This window comes from Oryx dammah, unplaced genomic scaffold, assembly GCF_014754425.2.
Source record: "Oryx dammah isolate SB20612 unplaced genomic scaffold, SCBI_Odam_1.1 HiC_scaffold_16, whole genome shotgun sequence".
NCBI classification, from domain to species: domain Eukaryota; kingdom Metazoa; phylum Chordata; class Mammalia; order Artiodactyla; family Bovidae; genus Oryx; species Oryx dammah.
In genome coordinates, this window is record NW_024070200.1 from 39,877,772 (window position 1) to 39,894,197 (window position 16,426).

A 16,426-nucleotide genomic window follows, 5' to 3' on the forward strand; every position below is an offset into this window, starting at 1 on the left:
CTCCTAGTGGAAGCATAGTAGTTGATGGTATAGAAATTACTTACTATTCCTCCTTTGGTAATCCTCATCCTTGTCACTCTCTAGCTCAGAATTCTGTGTTCTTAATTAGAATGCCCAGTTTGGAAACATTTACCAACCAAAACACTGATTCTCATCATTATTTAGGTAAACCTTCTCGGATGACCTTCAGAGTGAAGCACAGTAACCACCAGAAGGTATTTCCCAAATCCTGTGACAAGAAAATCCTCCTGATGGAGGTAAGAATAGGAGAATACACAGAGATCCTAGAGACCGCTGCCTTCCTGTGCTGTCTTTGGTACAATGCCTGATACCATCACCAACACTGGGCTGGAAGAAGCACAAACTGGAATCAAGATTGCCAGGAGAAATATCAACAACCTCAGATATGCAGATGACACCACCCTTATGGCAGAAAGTGAAGAGGAACTAAAAAGCCTCTTGATGAAAGTGAAAGAGGAGAGTGAAAAAGTTGGCTTAAAGCTCAACATTCAGAAAACGAAGATCATGGCATCTGTTCTCATCACTTCATGGGAAATAGATGGGGAAACAGTGGCAGACTTTTTGAGGGGGCTTCAAAATCACTGTAGATGGTGACTGCAGCCATGAAATTAAAAGACACTTACTCCTTGGAAGGAAAGTTATGGCCAACCTAGATAGCATATTGAAAAGCAGAGACATTATTTTGCCAACAAAGGTACATCTAGTCAAGGCTATGGTTTTTCCAGTGGTCATGTATGGATGTGAGTTGTACTGTGAAGAAAGCTGATGCTTTTGAACTGTGGTGTTGGAGAAGATTCTTGAGAGTCCCTTGGACTACAAGGAGACCCAACCAGTCCATTCTAAAGGAGATCAGTCCTGGGTGTTCTTTGGAAATACTGATGCTAAAAGCTGAAACTCCAATACTTTGGCCACCTCATGCGAAGAGTTGGCTCATTGGAAAAGACTCTGATGCTGGGAGGGATTGGGGACAGGAGAAGGGGACAACAGAGAATGAGATGGCTCGATGGCATCACTGACTTAATGGACATGAGTTTGGGTGAACTCCGGGAGTTAGTGATGGACAGGGAGGCCTGGCGTGCTGCAATTCATAGGGTCGCAAAGATTCGGACACGACTGAGTGACTGAGCTGAAGAATAGCAACAATAATTGGCTATCATTACATTATTTTCACAGAATTTCAAACTTTAAGCATTTTACCTGAATAAACTTACTTAAACCTTAAAACAATCCTACAGTACTTATTGGTAGGTACTATAACTATCACCATTTATACATCAAGAAATTGTGGTAAAGAAATGTTTGATTATATGCCTGAGATCACAGTATCACTGGTAGTGCATGCAATCTAATCCAAAGCACCTTCCTAAACCCCTTACAAGCTACTTAAAACTTCCATAATTCTATAAAGTTTACACTGTCTTATTCATACATCTTTTTATCACTCATTTGAGGGATGGTTTCAACCTCAGTTCTTTTGTGCTGTGCTAAAGTGAGGGCTATATTAAGATATCCGACTAAGGGAAGCTTACAGATACATAGTGAAATTTATAGAGCAGGTGGTCCAAGATGAAGGAGATAGGATCCCCAACCTCAGAGCATCCTACTCCAGTAAGAAAGAGGAATCAACTCCCAATTCTGACAAGCCTCAGATTTTATGACTGAAAACCAACATGTAAGAAAGTAACTGAAGGGACTTCAGATAGGTAGAAGGAAAAATTCATCACCTGGAACTCATTTCAAATGCTCCTTCTGGTAGGAGGACGTACAGCTCCTTCCTCTGAGCTCTGATTCAGTTCAGTTCAGTTCAGTCGCTCAGTCGTGTCCGACTCTTTAGGCAACTCTTATACGTGGAACTGTCAGGGGAGTGTAGTCTCCTCGGTTCTGTCTCATCTCATCAAAAATTTGAAGCGATGGACATCAAAGCCCTCAGCATGTCACAGCTCTCAGACAGACCATGTTATAGCTCTCAGGTGGTCAAACAGACCGTGTTATAGCTCTTGGACAGATCAGTGTTACAGCTCTGTGTTACAGCTCAGTTTTATTTAGAAAATAACAGGAAAATACATCCTCGAGGCATGAGGCCATGCCGAGCGGAAATCGCGAAGGGCGGGGTGGGGGTGGGGTGGGGGGGTGGAGAGAGAAAGAGAGAGAATAAGCGCGTTGAGGGGGAGAGAGAACTCCGGCCCTTTGGCTCCTCTTTTTTTTTTTCCTACCCCTGGGCCTGCCCTATGTAAATTGGGCTAGCCAGGATGTTGTTTGTTCTACCCGAGGTCCTCACTCTGGTCCTTGGACCTTCCTTTGTTCTGTTTTCATGGGCTTTTCCCTTGTCTTTTAGCCACTGCCATTCTGGACTCCTGTTTCCTATTCTAACTACCTAACATTACCCTCTCAAGAGATGGGAGGCCCAATTCTTTGGGAATAGGGGCGTCGAGGTCTTTCTGGCTACTTCCTGCTGAACTGGGACGGCGAGGGGTATTGGGCCTCCCCCTCTTGCTGGTCTCAGGCCTCAGAGTCCTTATAGCAGTGTCCATCTAAGGGTGTGATATTTTCCGTGGTCGGGTGTAGTTTTAGGTATCTTTGTTAACTGGCACTGCAAGTTGTAGCTTCTTGACCTGGGCAGAGACAAAACAGGTTAGACAATTGATAACACATGGAACAATCATAAGCAGCATCAATATGGCATAACAAGGAGTGGCAGAGGCATTAGCCAATTCCAAATTCCCATTGCCAGGATGGCTCAAATCCCTCCTTGTTCAGGGATCAGATCTATCTCCTATCTGTTTTGGAGTACAACACATGGCAAGGCTGTGTTGGCTCTTTAGAGCTGTCCTGAGAAATCCTATCCCAAGAAACTAGATTTTTGGGGTGTTCATTAGAATGGCACTCATATATAGTTCTGAATAGGTATCTGAGATTTCCCAGGGGCTCACAGGTATATTGAGTGTCCTCTTCTGTTTTCTTCCACAGCTTGACTCGTGCGTAGTGAATCCAGGAGTCATGTCCTGGTACCTTGACTGCTGTGGGGGTAGAAAAGTATTATAGCGTAAGGGCCCTTCCATGTGGGCTGGAGGTGAGCCTTTGGGGACCCATCTTCCCAGACTTTTGAGTCCTTGGAGCATATAGTGGTGACTCCTTAGAATCTTTTGGGTCTTGTTTCACACCCCACAAGCATATATCCTGTTGGAATTGCCCAATGGCTGTGATATAAGACTGGAGGGTCTGAGCCTCTGGATCTAAGAGGAGGTCATTGACTTAAACAAAAGGTCTCCCATATAGCGTCTCATAAGGACCAAGACCAACCTGTTCCTTAGGGGCAATACGGGCGCAGAGGAGAGCTATTGGTAAATAGCTTCCATCCCAGGGAGGTCTCCTGGGTTATCTTATCTTTTTTATCACTGATTTTAAGAATTGGTTGGCTTGCTCTACTTTTCCTGAAGACTGAGGCCTCCAGGCACAATGGAGATAATAAGTAATCCCCAATGCTTTAGAGACCCCTTCGGTGACCTTAGAAGTAAATGATGTCCCATTGTCACTTTGTAATGACCTGGGCAGACCAAATCTCAGAATGATTTCATGGAGAAGATTTTCAGCCTTCTCAGTCTGGTTGGGAAAGCCTTCAATCCAACCTGTGAATGTATCTATCATGACAAATAGGTATTTATACCCTTGAGAAACTGGCATCTGTGTGAAGTCCATCTGCCAGTCTTCTCCTGGGTAGGCCCCACGTCGTTGGATGGGCTGGGCCAGCTGGGGTCTTCGAGCTCCTTGGGGGTTAAGTGGCAAGTGGGACAAGGGGAGACAACTTGCCTTAGTCGTTTGGAAGCCTGTTCCTCTGAAGGACTTTTCTAGTAATCTTTGGAAGGCCTTTTCCCTTAAATGAGTGGTGGCATGTATGAGTTAACCAACTTCCATTGGAGGTTTTCAGGCAGAAAAAGGAGTCCCTCCTTTTGCAACCACCCCATATGACCTTCTTGAAAGCCCTCACTCTTAGCTTTAAGAGTCTCACTTTCAGTATATGAAGAAGTTTTTGGCAAATTAGTCTGTGGAACTAAGGTGGCAACCCCTATTAGGTCATGGTTCTGTAATGCTGCTCTCTTAGCTGCCTGATCAGCTGCTTGGTTCCCTTGTGCCACTTCTGTGCTCCCTTTTTGGTGTCCTTTACAGCAGGAGACTGAAACCTCAGTGGGCAGATGGACTGCTTCCAAGAGTCTAAGAATTTGACCATCATATTTGATTTGGGACCCTCAGGTGGTCAAATGGCCCCTTTCCAAAGAGCAGCATGTGCATGTAGCACCAGAAAGGCATACTTCGAGTCAGTGTAAATGGCTACTTTTTTTCCTTTTCTCAGCTCTAAAGCTAGAGTCAGGGCTATGAGCTCAGCGGACTGGGCTGAAGTACCTGGTGGCAGAGGCTTAGCCTCTATGGTCTCAAAACTGGAGACTACTGCATATCTGGCTTTTCTTTTTCCATCCAAGACAAAGCTGCTTCCAACAGTGTATCAGATTTCCTCAAGGTTGGTCAGAGGATCTTCCGACAATCCCTCTCGGGGTTTTGTCCAGTGGTCCAAGGTTTCTAGGAAAGAGTGAAAAGGGGAGAGAGCCCTCGGGGGTAGGCAGGAGGGTAGCTGGGTTAAGAACCTCACAAGGGGATATAGTGAGGCCTGGATTTTCCATCAGCACTACTTGGTATCTGAGGATTTTTTTATCAGACGTCCATAATTGTCTCTATTTAGGAGTTTCACTTGGCGGCTGGTAAAAATAGTTAGTTTGCCCCCAAAAGAGAGTTTTAAAGCATCTTCTATCAGGATTGCAATAGCTGCAAGATTTCAAAGATAGGGGGGCCAGCCTCAAGCAGTCGGGTCTGAGCCACCTGGATAAGTAAGCAACAGGTTGGGGCTCAGATCCCAAACTTTGAGTTAACACGCCTGCCGGGGGCCAGCGTGAGGAACTCCGCCCATGGCAAAGGTCATGAGGAAGGAGGCTTGGCATACGCAAAGGCGTGATCAAGCCTCAGGAAACCCCCTGTTCCCGAGCATCTACCCCCAAAACCAGAGTCTGTTTTATGCTCTCCCCTACACCTCTGACTTTACAGGGGGCTCTCCCCCATCACCATTTCTCTCAGAGAAAGAGTTAACATGCAGCTCCAAGTCAATAAAAATTCCTGGGCATGACAAGAGTGTTTCAGCTTACGGACTCCTCTGAAAGTTATCTAGCCCGCCTGTATAGATTCATCTGGCCACGGCCACGTGTGATTATTTACAGCCTCCCAACCTGAGAGGCACGAGATGTTTTAGACTTACTAAAGGCAAATTCCTTTGGTAAGTTGGAAATTGTCAGTATAGTGGGTTGGTTAGGAATTATATTGGTGAAGGGTTTTTTCATTTGTTGTGCCAATAATTGCTGCTAATTCCCTGCCCTGGGTGTGACAAGGGTGTCTCAGGTCAAACCTCTCTCCTGACAGACTAGCTTGTGTGACAGGATTATCCATACTCCTGCCACTACCACATGATTGTTTACTACATCTCAACCATAAACAGCACAGAGAGTTTGGAGTATTAGGGATTTTCTCATTGTTGAGTCAATGATTGCCGCCAGGCCTCCATATCCTTAGGCACTTGGGAATATATTAATCAATGTATTTGGAATACAGAAAAGGAAATATAGTAGTTTTTAAGGTTAGCAATACTAGACTTTTTGAGTTAATGAATTTTCTCTTTTGTAATAGATCACTGTACTTTGTTATAAATCACTGTGTCCTTGCTATGTAAAAATGTAACTTTATCACTATCTTAAGACTAAATAGATCTTAAGGGGAACATTGGGGAAAGGATTTTCATTTGTTGGGCTGATGTTTGCTACTAAATCTCCATATTCCCTGTCCTTATAATGAATATAACTAACATATAGGAGAAATAAGTATTAACCTTTAAGCATATAGGAGAAATAAGTATTAACCTTTAAGATTAATAAGGTTAATAAGTATTAACCTTTAAGATTAATCATGTTAACCTTGGGTTAAATAAATTCCTTTCTTGATTGTAACTCACTACACCCTCACCCTATAGGAATGCAACTTTATTTGAAGGGTGGTGCCTGGTTTAAGAAAAAACACCCTTGGAAAAAATAAGTTTTTGGTTATCAGAAAGAAAGGTTCATAAAATGTCAGCAGGCCTCATGGCCAGAAGATGATGTAAAACCCCTAAGACCTTTTTTTTATACATTTATGTGAAGCACCTGATTTTGATAAAGGTCAGGACTGCTGACCCCCGCGTGACTCTGTATTCATCCCTATGTGTAACAAAAGGTATATAAGCAAACCCAAAAATAAAGAAATTGGATCAGTTTCCGGAAAGACTGATTCCCCCATGTCGTTCTTTCTTACTCCCCGTTTTTCTGGCTGAATTCCCATCTGGAGCATGGGTGCTCGCCATGTCTGCTTACTTGCCCCGGTATTCAAGCCCACGCGAGGAGGAGCCCAAGGAGGGGCACCTTCCGATATTCAAGTGCCACTGGTGGCCCAACGTAAATGGTGCAAATTCCTTGTCTTGGAATTTTATTGGTATCCCACATAAACCAAGTTATTCAGCCTCTTTTTCTCTCCTACTATTTTCTGGCCAAATTCCCATCTGGTGCATGGGTACCCACCAAGCCTACTAATTTTGCCTGGGCTTCTAAGATCGGACCTCGGGGGCCTCAGTGCCTTCTCTCCTTCAGGAGAATGGGAAGACGCCTGCGGCCTATGTAGGTGGTGATTGGTATTCCATGTGAACCAAGTTATTCAGCCTCTTTTTCTCTACTAATTTTCTAATCCCTCTCTATCTGTAATTAAATAAGTTATTTCCAAGGACGCCGACTCCGTCCCCACCTTCAAATCACCCTGGATCCACTGGGGCTGGACCCCGGCACACGCCCAAGGCTATTCCCTCTCTTTCATGGACATAAAGTTGGAATGCTTTTTCTGGGTCTTGCAACCTCAAGGCAGGTGCCTGAGTTAAGGCTTGTTTAGTGTAGCCTCTGCCTTCTTTTGAGGAGTTCCCCACATCAGTGGGATTGAATCATCCTGCCCCTTTAAGCTGGGCAATTAAGACCATAGTTGGTATCCAGATTCGATAATACCCAGTTAGCCCCCAGGAAAGATTGCAATTGTTTTTGAGTTGCTGGGGAGGGAAACTGCAGGATTCCTTGTACCCACTCAGAGGACAGCCTCCTGGACTGACCTCCCAGGTAAGTGACCTTTGTCTCAACCATCTGTGCCTTAGCATGGGAGACTTTATATCCTCTCTCTGCCAGAAAGTTTAGAACCTGCATTGCATGCTGTTGGGCATTTTTCTCATCTGGAGAGATTAGTAGGCCATCTACGTATTGTAATATTTTCCCATTAGGTCCCAGGTCCAGATCTAGGAGATCCCACTACAGGCCTGTCCAAATAGGTGGGAGCTATCTCTGAACCCCTGAGGTAATACTATTTAAGTCACCTGTTGGTGTTTTTCTCCTGGGGCCTCCCTCTCCTGGGGCCTCCCACTCGAAGGCAAAAAGATATTGGGATTCTTTAGCCAGTGGTATGCAAAAAAAATGCACCTTTGAGATCCAAGACTGTAAATCACCTAGCACTGGGTGGGATTTCTCCCAAGATTACATAGGGATTGGATACTGTGGGATGGAGGGGGACTACAGCTTCATTTATGATCCGGAGATCTTGAACCGTTCGCCACGTTCCATCCTTCTTTACTAAGAGAAGTGGGGTGTTACATGGCTGATTGGTGGGTACCAATAGCCCACAAATAAGGAATTTATTTATTAAAGGCTATAGTCCCTCCCAGAAGAAGGCTCTCTTCTGAAGGGATATTTGTTTCTAATTGGGAAACCAAGTGGGATCTCGGAGGATGATGATGACCGGTTCAGCTTGGAGGGCTTGTCCAGGAGTCCCCTCGTCCCACACCTGGGAGTTAATTTTGTTTTCTCATAGTCTTTGGTCCCTCTCTATTGGAGAGGGTGTAATGGGTTCTTCAGTAGTAACCAGAAGCTGTAGGGCTCTAGAGGCTGAAAAACTTCCCATCACAAGGGTGGTCCCCCGTTTAGTGAGTATATCTCTTCCCAATAAGAGAGTAGGGCACTCAGGGACCACCAGAAACTGGTGGGAAAATATTTGTCCATCCCAGCAACAAAGAAGTGCTTGGGTGAATCTTTTAGTAGTTGTTTTTCCTGTAGCACCCAAAATGGTACAGGTTTGGGAGGAGAAGGCTCCGGAGTAGGAGATCAAGACAGAGTAGGTAGCCCCCATGTCAACCAAGAAATTCTCGGACCTACCTGCCACATCCAGTTGCACCCTTGGCTCTAGCCCTGTGATGGTTATCTGTGACAGGCGGGCTAGCTGGAGTGGGCCGCTTCAGTCCTGTTGAACCATCGTGAGGGAAGGCTTGGCGCTTGACCTTGAGGCTCTTGGGTCCCAAGGGCAGAGTGCCACCCAATGTCCCAGTTGATGGCATTTGAAGCAAGTCGTTTTAGGAGACTTATAACGGTTTGGACACTCTTTGGCCCAATGCCCCACTTGTCTACAGATTACGCATTCGCTTCATGCCTTGTCCTTTAAAGACTCAGGGTTTGCCACAGGGCTTCCCTGGAGGGCGGCCAGCATTAGGGCATGACTAGTCTTTCCTTCTCTCCCTCTCCTGGGCCTTGGCCTCCTTCTCCTGTTCTCTGTTATAAAAGGTATTGCTGGCTGTGTGGACCATCTCATCTAAAGAGGATGCAGGGTCCTGCTGCTGTAGCTGTTGTAATTTTATTCTGATATCTGATGCACACTGGGACATGAATTTGTCCTTTAAAATCACCTGTCCCTCATAAGAGTCTAAGTCCAGATTGGTAAACTTTTGGAGGGCCTCTTTAGTCTTTCCAGAAGACTAACTCGTTGGGCTCCTCAGTTATTGCTGAGACTGGGCACAGTCCCACAATAATAGGCTTCCTTCTATTTCCATGGGTGGACTTCCTTAGGGGTGAGTATTTCTGAAGCTTATCTTACCCAGTACTCTTGCACCTGAGAGCCAGGCATCCTCAGGTCAGGGTGCAAATCCCCAGGCAGGCTGAGGCATGACAGTCTCCTGGAGATCAAATCCCTGGGCAGGTAGAGGCAGGTTGGCCTCCAGAGAATTCGGTCCCTGGGCAGATCAAGGAGTGATGACCTCCCAGGACCCCTGGACTGGCAAATCCCCAAGTTGGTTGAGGCATGACAATCTTTCAAGGACAAGATTCTGAGGCAGGTCGAGGCAGGTTGACCTCCTGGGACCCCTAGACTGGAGCTGGGCATCCCCAAGGTCTCCAGCATGACCAATGCTAGGTAGGATTAAAGGGTTGTAATTTTAACTCATTTTGTTCAGATGAGAATAGATATCATGATGTAAAGCAATCCAAGCCTATGCCCTGAGACTGGGAAACAGTGAAACAGTCATAAGTTTATCCTCTTACTACTCTAAGGGATTTAAGTCATTGATTTCTTCCCCTAGTCCTCCATAAGAGCAGGTAAGGGTGTCTTCCCTGGTAAGCATTGTTGTCATAGACCCACTTTATGTAATAACAGAAGTAATGACAAAGGAGTGGGTTATCTGGCCCTATTAGGGGCATTAAGGTGTTTTAATAATAGACTGGGTAAAGCAACAAGAGGGCAGGGTTGCATACAAGGGGGCAAGGTCTTGATTGTAGGAGTTAGTAATTGGCTTAAGAACAAATCTCTTAAGAGGCAACAGAACAGATGTTCCATAAGAGTAGAGTGGAGATTTGATCCAGGGGTATGTTTATAACTTTAGGAGAAGGGTGGTAAGGATTTGGGCCCGAACAGCCTGCAGGGCTAACTCCCAAAGTGGCAAACATTATCCCTGGAAGCCCAACTGCTTTTGAAGGGATGCCAACTGGTGGACTTCTAGCAGGCACTGTGTGCCTGTCGCCCGCCCTAGCAGGTTCAGTGAGAGATGCTGGTGTTGTACATGCTGTAGGAAACATGGAAGATGAAGGGCTGAACATCTAGAAGGATTGGATATTATACAGTATTTCCCTCCCAAGGGCCAGCTATTTTCTAGTTGTCCCTCCAGAAGATTGTAGAGGCAACACTGTGGGCCTGGATGGGGCTCAGGAAAAAAGTATGAAACAGGAGGGGAGGGGACAGGGAACAACCTTTGAAAGAATGACACAGCACAAGAGCGTAACATAAACTGCTTAAAATCAATTGGGTCTAAGATGACAAGTCAAATTCAAGCAAACCTTAATCTCCAATCTGTAAACTAAATGACACACCCAGAGGTGGCAGCTCCAAGACACTGTCAAAAGACAGAGGAGTGGGTGGTTCCCCAATGGCTAGGATGATCCTCCCAGTCATTAGCATATTAATTCACTCAGCTGGCAAAACCTAGCCAGGCCACATTCCATGTTCAGAGCCCTCTGTAATAGCCCACACCCTGCAGTGCAGTGTGCTTCTCTCTGAACTCTAACAAATCCACCTCTTACCAATCACTTTGTCTCTCACTGAATTTTTGCAATGAGACATCAGAGCCTGAGCTTCATTAGGTCCTGAAGCCAGGCATCCTGGATTTTGGCTGGGCTCTGAGTCCCAGGAGAGAGAGCTAAAGGACAGGAGGAAAAAGCAGTGGGAAAAATGTGCCAAGGAATCCCCTTCATAGCCTGCCAGAGAATCTGCTAAATAGCTGACCTGTGCTCACAGCTTTCATTGGCCTGATCCTTGGCACAAAGATTAAGGACAGAAGAACCCCCACCAGCTTGGGTAATAGCTAGTGGGGCTCAGCAGGCAGTGCCTTTGGGACATATCGAAGAGTAGCCTCTCCAGAGTCCCTCAGTTGCACCCACTGCCACCCACCTCTTCGCGAGGGGGTTTGAGCAAACAAGAAACTGTAAAGGAATTAAGATTTTGTTAGACATATGTCCCTCCAGCCACAGGAGCGAGGACCTCCTACCTTAACTGGAGGTCTTCTGGAATCTGAGACTGAGCAGTGTGAGCTTTCTGCTGAGTTTGTTTTTCGCTGTCCCGGTTTCCAGCCCTGGGTTTTCTTCGCATTCCGCTTCTACCTCAGGAGTTTTCGCCAAGTTGGGCTCCTGCTGTGCTTGGCCTCATCCTTGTCCTTGCGGGGGACCACGCTGAGGTTGTTTCAGCCAGGTTAAACCCAAGTCACCATAGATGTCAGGGGAGCGTAAGAGATTACCGAGGAGACTTGGTTCTGTCTCATCTCAACAAAAATTTGAAGCGATGGACGTTAAGGCTCTTGGCATGTCACAGCTCTCATACAGACCATGTTATAGCTCTTGGGTCTCGAACAGACCGTGTTGTAGCTCTTGGACAGATCAGTGTTACAGCTCTGTGTTACAGCTCAGTTTTATTTAGGAATTTATTTATTTAACAGGAAAATACATCATTGAGGCGTGAGGGCATGCCGACCCAAAGATGCCAAGAGAAGAGAGAGAACAAGCACAGAGGGGGAGAGAGACCCCCCCACCCCCCAGCCCTTTGGCTCCTCTTTCTCTTTTTTCCTCCCCCTGGGCCTGCCCTATGTAAATTGGGCTAGCCAAGAGTGTTGTTCTACCCGAGGTCCTCACTCCAGTCCTCGGACCTTCCTTTGTTCTGTTTTCACGGGCTTTTCCCTTCCTTGGTCTTTTAGCCACCGCCATTCTGGACTCCTATTTTCTATTCTAACTACCAAACAGAATCATTTGTTTAGCCTGCCCCTGTGTCGTGAGCTTTGAGAGCCTAGGCCATATTTGCTAATTCTTAGAAGTTCAGGCCCAGCTAAAAGCCCCTGAGGGCCCTCTGAATGTTTTCTGAATGAGTGACTCCACATTTAAACATTCATCTAGGAGGAAAAAGGTCAAGGAATGCTGAAGATAGTATCTGTGAGCTGGACTTCAAATACAGAGACAGCTGAGGGGGTAAACTGATAGCAGGGATGGACTCTCACATTCATACTGTATCAAATAGCTCACAGACATTTTGTTGAATGTTACTAAACTTCATGTCCACTATAACATCAAGAATTAGCATGTATACCAATTTATGGATCAGGAAACAGAGGAAAACCAGCTAGCTGTACAACCTTATTCAAGCAGAATTGATGGGACCAGCTACTTTAATTCCAAACATTGTCTCAATGGCCATGGCAATTTGCAACTTTTAGCTTGTTTTCTTTATTGTCTATATATGTTTCTGCCAATCATCTTTTTTCTTCCCAATCTCACTGCTTCGTCACCTCATTTTCCAGATGTGTTTTGACCCCTCTGTACTTTTCCACACTTCCTCATTCATCAAAGGGGCACTATTTAATAGAAACCCCACCCCACCCCGGTTTTCTCTGAGCCCTTACCCTCTTCTTCCTGACCTTGTTGATTCTCCAGCTATTCTCCCTGCCTTGCTCTCACTTTTATGGAGAAAGTTGAAGGGAAAGAACCTTAAGATATGAGTTCTAGTTTTGATTCACTACCCACTTAAGGTCCTTTATTTACACTCCACTGTTCAGACCCCCTTTCCACTCCTCCCCCCCGCAACACTGGATATTTCCAAGAATTGTCAAAGTATTAACTAAAATCATGCTTGGGAAAACACTTCATAAAGTCCTAAAGAACTAAAGAAATGTATGTTGTCTTTTACTATGTGACTCTCACACAGAAGGTAATGTCCAAGGCACTAGTAAGTAACAAATCTAGTTTGAAGGAACTACCAGGAGCATCAAAATTGCTGAAGACACGTGGCCCCAAGCAGGCCCAGATACCAGTGGCTCCTCCCAGAGAGGCAAGTACCTCTGAACAGCACCTCAGACAAAAAGTGGGTAAGAGGAAATAACTTAGGTACTTCACTTCCTCTAATTCCTCTAGAAAGGCTAATAACTATGGCCCAGGTATGTAGGGTAGACTTTGGGTAGGTATGGATTTAAGCTAGCACTGTGGCCTTTGGAAAGGAAAATCTTACATATTTTCTGAGGTTCTGACTGCTTATCTGTAAACTGAAGATAAGCAATCTTCTTATTGTTTTCAAACACACTGTAAAGTGTTTGAAACCATTAAATATAAAAGTATTGACACACTGAAGTTGTTCAATAAATCTAGCTGTAATAATAGGACCACGCTTTGTTAGTGTTTATCCCCTGGCCTCTGCATAATGCCTTATCTGTAATATGCCCTCAACATATATTTTCTGAGTACATGTGTCCGTGAACTATTTTCTAAGAACGTTGGGAAATTAAACCTACTAACAGGAAGTACAGGATGCTAACATTAAACTGGGCATGTAGCTTCAGTCTCTCTGAACCAGTAGTTAAAGAGAGAAAAAACAAAGTACAGAGAAGGGACTTTCCTAGTGGTTAAGACTCCATGCTTCCACTGCAGGAGGCTGGATTCCATTCTGGGTCAGGTAACTAAGATCCCACATGCCATGCAGTGTGGCCAATAAATAAATAATGTAACATTAATGAATAAAAATACATACATAAAATTTTTTTAAATAAACATAAAAAAATTTTTAACAAAGTATACAAATGAACAAGTGGGCAATACCACAGTTTCTGATCAAACAGGATCTAACTCTCCAGACCCCATCAGCCTTGCTCTGCTTCTCTTCTCCAACTCAGAACTCAGAAGGAAGGAGACTGAAGTGAAGATGTACAGCCTATGAGAAAGAGTGAGGCATGTGTACCAAGAGGTCAGCGAGCCCCAGGACAACAACTACCTCTGTGACCCACCCCATGGGCCCATCTGAAAGGAGACTGAAGTGAAGATGTAGAGTCTACGAGAAAGAGCGAGCCATGTGTACCAAGAGGTTGGCAAGCCCCAGGATGATGACTACCTCTGTGAGTGACCCCATGGGCCCACTCACAGAGAAGAGGTTATGAGGCCTTGGCACAAGAATATAACCTCACCATTTGGTCTCACAATCATCCCTTTCCTCTTATGACTTGAGGTACAGGATCAAGGCCAAATGCCATGAGCGTCCTGTTTCATTCTGAAGTTCTTTATGACCAGCAACATCACTATACCTCCCCTCATCCCCGTTGCTCTCACCTCCAGATTGTGAGAAGTGCGAGAACTTCACTGACAGCTGTGGTATTCACGGGCTGCCGACCTTTGTAAAGGACTGTACAGTGGAGAAGGCGCATGCCAATCACTCAGCCCTCAGTCTGCCCCCTGGGTTAAGTTATCAGACCATCAGGCATCCCTGAGGCTGGGCTTGGAGTGTGGAACAAGGTGTCTGATCTGCCACTAGGCCTGCACTTTGGCTCTTATGTGGGCCAGATCACAGACGATGAAGAGGCTGCCAAGAGTGGATACTCCTGGCTGGTGAGAACACCCCTCATCCCCTGTCCTCTGACCAATCATTGGTGCATGTGGCGAGGGACCTCATGTCTACATGTGAGGACATGGATGAGGATAACATGGCCAGCCCTGTGTAGTGTACACTGTGCATGAACACGGGACTTCTATCTAAAGATCAGAGGAGAGGTGGGAGCACAGTGGTACAGGCATACAGAAGTGGCTTCTCCCGTGTGGAGTCCTTGCCCTGAGTGCACCAACAGACTCAGACATGGAGGTGATCATTCAGGAGCTTACCACATGGTCTCAACTGACAACTAATTCATGGAGGATGAAGAGCACTGATGATAGCAGAGGGAAATAATTCTTCTGTTACCTCCCACCAAAAAAGAAAAAGAGAAGTTTTTAACCCTTTTTCTGACACTCAGATCACCAAAGGGAGAAACTGCTATGAGTATGTGGATGGAAAGGAGATGTCTTGGGCCAACTGGACTGAGGTGAGTGCAGTGAGCCTGCAGATATGAAGGTCGCTCCTCCTTCAAGCCCACACCCTTTTCCTTCTCAACCAGCCTCCTTCAATAACTTTCTCATCTTTCCTCTTTTTCCACCATACTATGTTCTTTCCTTTCAAAAGACAATAGAATCAAAGAAATAAAAATGTAGTGAAAGTGAAAGAAAGTGAAGTCGCTCAGTCACGTCCGACTCTTTGCAACCCTGTGGACTGTAGCCCACCAGGCACCTCCATCCATGGGATTCTCCAGTCAAGAATATTGGAGTGGGTTGCCATTTCATATGCCCTCAAAATGTAAGCCTCTACGTTCAACAAAACTGGGGTACTTGAAAACAACTTGAGGAGTCTAGATTCACCAGGGACACTTTAAACTCACCTAAGTGACCCTTACCAACCACTTTCTGTGTTCCAAGACAGTAGGGTTCATTACTGAAGCAGATCACACAACCCATGTCCTTTTGGAGGACATACTTCAGATAGAAATTAACCAATTGATTTTAGGAATATGTAACCTTAATTTTTCTACTTTTGAAGAACTGTACAGTGCCAGGATAACCTAACATGAGGGACCTTGAGCCCATGAGGGCAGCAACCTCCCCAGGCTAAGCTCTAGTGAGAAGTGGGCCCTGAGGCCTGGGAAGGAATGGGGGTCAGGACCTTTCTCTGAGGGCCTTTCATCAGGGGAGGCAGAAAGTGTATATTACTGTTTTGTGTCTCGAGCTAAGTCAGAGCACACTCCAAGTTTCCACAGGAAGGGGTCAGCAAGTGAATGGTACCCTGTATACACGTGGGGAGACTGGAGAAAGGCCTCAGAAAAGAAGGGAGGCTGGGGTGAGTGCTAAGGAGTGCATGCTAGCCTACAAGTACCAAGTTCTGTGGAATGAAAGAGAACTTTGAGTTTAGAGGAGCTACAGGTCACCAGTCTTACGGTCAGTCCAGGTGAAGACAAATGTGGAACTGGGCTCTGGAAAATGGCTAATTAGGTAAGGAGAGAAAAGCGTTCCAGCCAGGAATAGGACCGAAAATAGGATCTGGAGATAGGAATTCACATGGAGCGGTAAAAAGTGTGAACAGAAAGTCCCCTGTGGCAGCCTCAGAGACTGAAGACCAGGAGCTGAGATCAGGTCTGACAGCTGGAGGGGACTCATCACTTGTGGTTTCTCTTTCCCGGCCTCAACTCCAGGTATGTGAACTGTGCCCAGGACGACAAGGAGCAGAACCTGGTAGCCTTCCTGACTCACAGGCATATCTTCTACTGAACCTGCTGGGTGGTCAGGCCAGGCTGTGAGCTGCTGGTCTGGTACAGGGGACAAGTACAGCCAAGAGCTCAGCATCAAGTGTGGCAGCAGGTGGAAGAGTGAGCTCATGGCCAGCAGAGGTGAGCGCTACTCTTCAAGCACCCCACCCCATCCTAGGGAGCTTCCCTGGTCTGGCTCTGAAGCAGAGTACAATCCAATGTAAAGTCACCCGATCCCATCGTAGGGAGCTTCCCTGGTCTGGCTGTGAAGCAGAGTGCAATCCAGTGTAAAGTCACCCCACCCCATCCTAGGGAGCTTCCCTGGTCTGGCTCTGAAGCAGAGTACAATCCAATGTAAAGTCA

The 16,426-nt window shown here is 45.8% G+C and overlaps 1 pseudogene; it reads left to right on the forward strand.

Moving 5' to 3' along the window:
* LOC120875336 overlaps positions 1-16,426 on the forward strand; it is a 40,011-nt pseudogene that overhangs the window by 6,839 nt on the left and 16,746 nt on the right.